Consider the following 8,133-nt stretch of genomic DNA (forward strand, 5'->3'; position numbering starts at 1 on the left):
AATCCTCCCCCTCCTCCAATCTGGACCTGATCTCACTGCATTCTCCATTTCTAGTTCTGCTGCTCATACCAGGCAGTTCTGAGAGCAGGGATTACCATTCTTGTATTCTAACGTGCCCTGAGGGTCAGTACCTGCTCATTGTATATTTATTCCGCAAAGATTTCTTGAACATGTATTATGTGCTGCTGGGTACTGAAAATACAGTGCTGAACATGTCTCTGACAGGTATACATGTCTCTTGCTCTCGTGGAACTTGCAGTATGGTAGAGAAGTCAGAAAAATAAAAAGACGAATAAGTAAAACCACTAGAAATTGTGACAAAGCGCCAGGCACAGTGGCTCATGCCTGTAATCCCAGCACTTTGGGGGGCCGAGGCAGGCGGATCACCTGAGGTCAGGACTTTGAGACCAGCCTGACCAACATGGTGAAACCCGTCTCTACTAAAAATGCAAAAATTAGCTGGGCGTGATGGTGGGTCCCTGTAATCCCAGCTACTTGGAAGGCTGAGGCAGAAGAATTGCTTGAACCCAGGAGGCAGAGGTTGCAGTGAGCTGAGATGACCCCATTGCACTCCAGCCTGGGCAGCAAGAGTGAAACTCCGTCTCAAAAAAAAAAAAAAGAAAAGAAAAAAAAAAGAGATTGTGATAAAGGATAAAAAGAAACACTAAGGGGCAGCGCTAGAGAAGAATGGGAGGGTGGGATCTGCTTCACAGTATTCAGAGAAGGTCTCTTTGATGAGCTCTTATTTATTTTATTTTTTTTAAAAGACGGGGTCTTGCTCTGGCCCCCAGGCTGGAGTGCAGTGGTGCGATTTTGGCTCACTGCAGCTTCGCCTTCCTGGGCTCAGGTGATCCTCCCACCTCAGTCTCCAGGCGTGGTGGCTTGCGCCTCAGCTGGGACTACAGGCGCATGCCACACGCCCAGCTAATTTTTGTATTTTTTGTAGAGACAAGGTTTCACCATGTTGCCCAGGCTGTTCTTGAACTCCTGGGTTCAACCCATCCACCTGCCTCGGCCTCCCAAAGTGCTGTGATTATAGGCACGAGCCACCGCACCTGGCTAAGCTAAATCTTAAGAGTAAGAAAGTATATTCTTTGTTGAATGAGTAAATAAATGAGGCAGTGTGACTTAGGACTAACTACTTCACTTTTCTAGGCCTGTTTCCTCATCTGAGAAAGCTGAACATTGGTCTGAATCCCTTTTAAGAGCCCCTGATATTGGCAGGGCTCATCATGGTGGAGACAATAATAGGGGGTATGGTGAAGGGGATTGGAGCCACGGTGGGAGGAGAGTGGGGGAAGTGGTGGACAGTGATCAGGCGTGAGTTGTAAAACATTTCTAAATGGTCTTCACAGGCGTGGTAACAGAAGACCCACCTCCAATCGTTACGGTAGGAGAGACAGTGCAAAGGCAGGTCCCCAGAGCTGGCCCTGCCAGTGTTTCCTCCTTGGAAACCACCAGGGAGAGACTCTCCCACTCCCATGACTCTTGCTCTGGAGAAAGACTTTGTCTTTCTTGTCCCATTATTGCCTGAAAAGAGTAGGAGGAGGTGACATTAGCAGCCAGTTAAAGAGGCTGAATCAAAACAAAACCCAGATGACTCAAATGGAACCCTGGCGGGCAGGAAAATTGATTAGCCCCATGTGACAATGCAGGATCTGGGTGCCACCTTCGCCCTCCAGTTCCAGACCCTAGAAAATGGGCCATTGACCATGCAAGCATCCTAGTACTCCAACTGTAGCTGCAGGTGTTCCATCAGATTGGAGGGTAGGGCAGTGGTAGAAAGACATTCCTTCACCATGTCCCCAAATTCCTGTGGAGGTAATGCAGAGCCTCTAATTGAATTAGTAGGGTTTGGGAGGGAATAGAGTGTTTTGTTTTTGTTTTTGTTTTCTTTTTATTTGAGACGGAGTTTCGCTCTTGTTGCCCAGGCATAACCTCTGCCTCCCGGGTCCAAGCGACTCTCTTGCCTCAGCCTCCCGAGTAGCTGGGATTACAGGCATGTGCCACCACGCCTGGCTAATTTTGTATTTTTTGTAGAGACGGGGTTTCTCCATGTTGGTCAGGCTGGTCTCGAACTCCCAACCTCAGGTGATCTGCCCATCTCGGCCTCCCAAAGTGCTTGGATTACAGGCGTGAGCCACCACGCCCAGATTTTTTTTTTAATAATTCCATATTACTTCATTTTTATCCACAGCCATGTTCTTTTCTGCTATCTCCCAAACAATTTTTTAAAAGTTACATTGAATTATTGAATATTGACTATTTCTTATCCATCAGAATGTGAGCTCCACAGGAAGATTTTGTTTGCTTAGTTCACTGCTATATCCCCAATGTCTCCTGGCACGAAAACAGTTGTTTGGTAAGTGCAGTAGCGCAATCACATCTCACTGCAGACTTGATCACTTGGGCCCAAGTGATCCTCCTGCCTCATCCTCCCACCACACCTGGGTAATGTGTTTGTTTTCACTTTTGTTTTGAGACAGAGTTTCGCTCTCGTCGCCCAGGCTGGAGTACAATGGTGCGACCTCAGCTCACCACAACCTCCACCTCCCAGGTTCAAGTGATTCTCCTGCCTTGGCCTGCTGAGTAGCTGGGATTATAGGCATGCGCCATCACGCCCAGCTAATTTTGTATTTTTAGTAGAGAGGGGTTTCACCATGTTGGTCAGGCCTGTCTCAAACTCCTGACCTCAGGTGATCCACCTGCCTTGGCCTCCCAAAGCGCTGGGATTACAGGTGTGAGTCACCGTGCCGGGCCTTTTTCTTTGAGACAGAGTCTCACTTTGTTGCCCAGGCTGGAGTGCAGTGGCACAATCCTGACTCACTGCAACCTCCGCCTCTCGGGTTCAAGTGATTTTTCTGCCTCAGCCTCCTGAGTAGCTGGGACTACAGGCATACACCACCATGTCCAGCTAATTTTTGTATTATTAGTAGAGGCAGGGTTTCACCATGTTGACCAGGCTGGTCTCAAACTCCTGATCTCAGGTGATCCACCCGCCTCGGCCTCCCAAAGTGCTGGGATTACAGGTGTGAGCCACCACACCCGGCCTAATGTTTTTTATTATTTGTAGAGACAAAGTCTCCCTATGTTGTCCAGGTTGATCTCCAACTCCTAGGCTCAAGCGATCCTCCAACCTTGGCCTCCCAAAGTGCTGAGATTACAAGCATACACGGTGCCTGGCCAGTAGTAGTTGACTGGTTAATCAATGTGAGTTCAAGGTCCTGTGCTAAAAACTTTATATGTATTATCTTTCATCGGGATCCCTGTTTTACAGGAGGAAATCGAGAATCAGAAGAGGTGGAGAATTTGCCCAAGGTCATACTCAAGACTGAAATATTTTGAAGGGCAATGCCCAGAACATAGCAGGCATTGCTCATTGCTATGAAGAGCTTATTCACACAGAGCCATTTGTGAACTCTTTCCTTTGGAAATGGTGACAGGCTGCCCCTCTGTATCCAGAGCTAATGCTATATGCCAAAGCTGAGATGTACTTTCCTTTCAGACAAAAAGGTACATTTCACACTGAGGACAGCTCAGCTTGGTAACCTGTGGCCAAGGAGCACCTGGGAGAGGGAACAGCTCAGGCTTTGGAGGCCTCCTGCCTGTGCTGTGCATGGGATCAGATGACGGAGCTGGGGTAATTCAGATGTGGAGCTTACTCAGCAGCCTAGTGGCCTTTTTGGCCACAGAGCACCAACAACCACCCCTCCCCCAGCCCTGGTTCCCAAAAGCTTCCAGCTTAGAGAAAACGGAGCAGAAGTGCAGGGAGATGGTTTGGTTCAAACTCCAATCAGGAGGGAAGCTGATCACACACATATTCAAACCCCAATTAGGAGAGAAGCTGATCTCACACTCATATACACTCAATTAAGTCTGGCAGTTGCCAAAGGTTAATAATGGAACTTATTGTAGAGTTAAGACAAAATGGCTTTGCTATTGAATTCCAAAATCTCTTCAACCAGGGTTCTCTCTGATTAATAACTGTAAGCTCATTTACAACACTGGCACACAACGTAGGCTAGAGGTATAAATCTGGAAGGTCAGCACTGCTTGCTAGCCTGCATGACTTTGGGCAAGGTTCTTAGCCTGTTCCCATTTCCTCCTGTAAAATGGGACTAAAATGGTGCCTTCCATACAGTGTTGATAAAGTTTATTACTCTATGAAAGATACTTATTATAGGCCTAGCATCTTGTAAGTACCTAAAAAGAACATCAAATAATGACTAACTATTCACTAATCCTGTTCCCATTCCATCAGTTAATTCAAGGTTGAGAAGTCAGCCTGAAGTCATCCAACAGATAAGACCTAGAAGTCTTCTGTGGCCCTGCCATTCCGAGGTTTCTGGATGCTCTGCCCTTCAAAGGCTAAGTGATGCCATCACAGGAACTCTGTGAACTCTACTATGTCATTAGTTCAACAAATATTTGTCAAAAGTCTACTATATGTCAGGCGCTCTCTCAGCTGAACATACTAAAAGACAGCCAAGGTCACTGCATTAGGTAACTTATGTTATAGTGGGAGAAACTGGCAACAAATAACGAAATTAAAATATATTTTTAGGTAGCGTTGGGAAGGGAATGGATGGCATATCCTAAGTATGTGCAATATGGACCTTTGTTTTTTATCACTAAGAGGCTCACAGCATCTGTCCAGGGCCAATGTGTAAAGCCTTGATTTGACAGACCTGGCTCTGAATTCTGGCTCTAAGTGACCTTGGTCTGATGAGTCAATCTTTCTGCCCTTCCTTCATGATCAGTAAAACAGGAATACTAAGGTTGTTGTACAAATTAAAACATAAAACCTCAGTGTTTACCATTTTTCACTTTAGGTGGGCCAAGCTGGGACCTTGGAGGCCAGGTGGAACTGCAGGCTTGCACTGTATGTTTCTGAATGTTTGTTTTGGGACCAGGTATATGGTAATGGGGTTTCTTGTGGGAGCAGTTGCTCCTTCTCTGCCATTTGATGAACTAATTGCATTCTTTTCTCAAATCTCACCTTCAGTGGAGAAATGTTCTCAGTCAATCATTGCTGTTCAGGACTTAATGCAGTCTGGTAAGAATTAGAAGTTACTCTCTATAACTCAGTAACCTCCAAATTGGATTTAGAAATACTAGAACTTCTATTTATCATATAATTGCTTTTACTTTCTATTTTGTGTCTTATGATTACACAGTATGTTGTTATAGTAGTCCAAGTATATAATTTATAAACACATGGGATATGCATGATCAAGTTTACTAACAGGTGTACAATCAGAAAAGGAGAAAGGCCACATGGAGTCTACAGCCCTCATTTTGCTTAACTAAGAAAGGGTTATTTCCATGAACTAGCCTGCAGGCACCACTACGCTAATAAGCAGCAGGGTTAAGGAAAGGGCCCAGTCCCCTAAATCTCAAATTAGTGTTCTTTCCACGTTTCTTGGTGGGGGGCGGGGGGAAGGCAATGCAAGTAGAAATGAAATACGTGATGAAAACTAAGTGAAAGGCCAACTTTTAGATGATCCATTAGATGACACATCATTACCTTGAGAAACAGGCACAAAACAGAGGACAATCTCTGCTCCTGCTTCAAACTCTCCAAACACAAAACCTCCTCCATGCATACTTTTTCCTTATTTGTAGGACACAGTTTTATCTATATCACATTACACTATGTAGAGTCCATTTCAAGATGTGTGTCCCTCCTTCCCCCCACCCCACCCCCCCCCCAACACAACAACCTCTCACCACACATTTCGACTTCTTTCAACCATTTCACCTCCATGGGTGATTACCATTTGGGACAAAAAAAAAAGCAGCAAGATGTTGAAAATAAAAATAAAGCGGACTTTATTTAGAAGATAAAGGTGGTGGTTATCGGTTTTGGTTAATCTAGTTGGGCTCAAGTGTTTTACAGGTCTTAAATGCCATCACAGACTGGCATGCCAAGGGCATTCTGAATGCCAATTACAGATTGAAGTTGTTTCAAAAACAAAGATGCTATCAAAAGCTGATGGATTTTGGATTTTTCTTAAAGTCGGACTAACACACTTCTTAAATAGTAAGAGTAAATAGATTGCTTGGTTCTGAAAGTTAAAACACTACGCTGAGCAATTCCCATTTCTCCACAAGTCCCTAAGGCAATATTACAGTTGCCTCTGACAGCAAGAAGTCCAACGTTTCAACAGAGGGGGGCTGGGAAGAACTGGGAAAAATGAAAAGCAAAATTAATAAATGTAATTGATATAGGCAGCTGCCACTTGTGGTAAACCAAAGCCTAGTCTGATGCCCATTTTCTTCACATTTGCACTGGCATCTTCCCAAGCAGACGGTAACTACATTCTTGAAGGAATGTGCCAAGACTAGGGTGGGGAAGGCCCAGACAGTGAGTGGACAGAATGCATTTTGCATCCAGTTGCCTTAGGTGGTATAACTGATTTAAGAACAAATACCCAGACTATGGAAAATCCACTAGCAAAAGGTTAACTAGAAAAGAGGATTAAATGCATAACCAGTGCAGAGTAACTGCAAGGCACCAAGACCACGTCCAAACAGCCCATTTTCCTCCTCTCCACCACTGAATGGATCTGGGAGAAAGCATTAGTAACAGCACTCGTCAACTGCTTCCCTGGAACAAAACATGACAAAACACACGGAAGGTTTTTTCATTATGGTTCTCGGTGTACTTTATTCTCCTGCTGTCTAGCTAAGCAGCCCACACAGGACAGAAATGGGTAGCACTGAGGAATGATCAGATTTTTTTTCTATCCCCAATATTTCTGCCCCCTCCCTAAGCCCTGCCCCAAGCCTATCTAATAATCAGGAATGGTTAGTACATCATTCTGTTTCTCAAAGAACAACTGAAATGGAAACAAGGCATTAGAGGACCAGGCCTCTTCTTAATAGGGCTTAGGAGCTGGTATGAGCTCTTTATTCACAATGGAGCGTCTCTCCTTCAAATACCTGGATTTTTTTTTTTTTTTTTTGTACACTGGTTCATAGATCGGCACTTGACTTTGAACCTGGCACCAAAAGGCACAATATCTGATACCCTGTACAAGAGCTATTAGAGATGCTGCCATATGGATGGGCAAAACTGAGCCAATCCCACTTATGAATGGAAGGCTTGGACATGGAAGGGAGGATATAAATGAGGAGTTGGAGAAAAACACAAGACCATACTTTTTGCTAGAGTGGAAATGAAAGTGGGAATGAGGGTCTTGTTTTAGTCCTCTAAGGACCAGGAAGCAATTTTAAAACTTCCTTGGTTTTCTGAAAGCAGCATATTCAAAATGCCAGCAAAAACTCCTAACAACTGCAAAAACAAAAGAGGATCAAAGCTCACCAACATCCCTTCTTATTGCTGAAAGACTCTTTAAAATTCAGGATGCCCTGTTCCCTTGTAAAAGGGAAAATAATTAAGTCTGATTTATGGTAATCATACATCACACTTCTAAAAAAATATTAAAGTGTGTGACCAGGGGACGTTTGACACCATTTTATTAACCTTCAACTTCAGTGGAAAAATATAACCTTTTTCAAGTGCCATTTTCATCACAAGAGTTCTAGTTAGTGTGTTTGTGTATTCACATACACACTTTTTTTTTTTGTTTTGTTGGTTTTGAAGTGCAGCAAGAGACCAATACCGCATTGTAGTCAATCAAATAAAAGAACAGAAGGCCAAGCAGTTTCCAAATGGTTATTTTATCAGATTGTTTGAACATTTAATTTATCCTGTTTGCAATCCAAAATAGTTACCTGAAGTTTGCTGTTCTGTGTGTACGTGTGTGTTTACTTTTATTGTATATTTATTTTTCTAAACTCTTTGGCACAATTTTCTGGGGGCGTTCAGACTGCCACAATACAAGTCAGGAGAGGGCATTTTCTTTGTGCTGCCAATTCTGATCATTTAAATTTTGGTTTGTTTGGGTTGTGATTTTTTTGTTTTTGAAATCTGCGTTATTTGTAACAATTGTACTTATATTTTTCTATATCCTCTAACGCCAGAGTTTTCTTTTCTCCCCCCTCCCCCCCACTTCTACATTCACAGTTGAACCATATTATTAGGAAAGGCGCCTTGATGAAAAGATCAGGATAGGAGCTCTGACCATTCGTCAGTGTTTTCCCTAGAATAAAAAAAAAAAAAAAAAA

The sequence above is a fragment of the Rhinopithecus bieti genome, unplaced genomic scaffold (genome assembly GCF_001698545.2).
Source record: "Rhinopithecus bieti isolate Rb0 unplaced genomic scaffold, ASM169854v2 scaffold_10685, whole genome shotgun sequence".
NCBI lineage: Eukaryota > Metazoa > Chordata > Mammalia > Primates > Cercopithecidae > Rhinopithecus > Rhinopithecus bieti.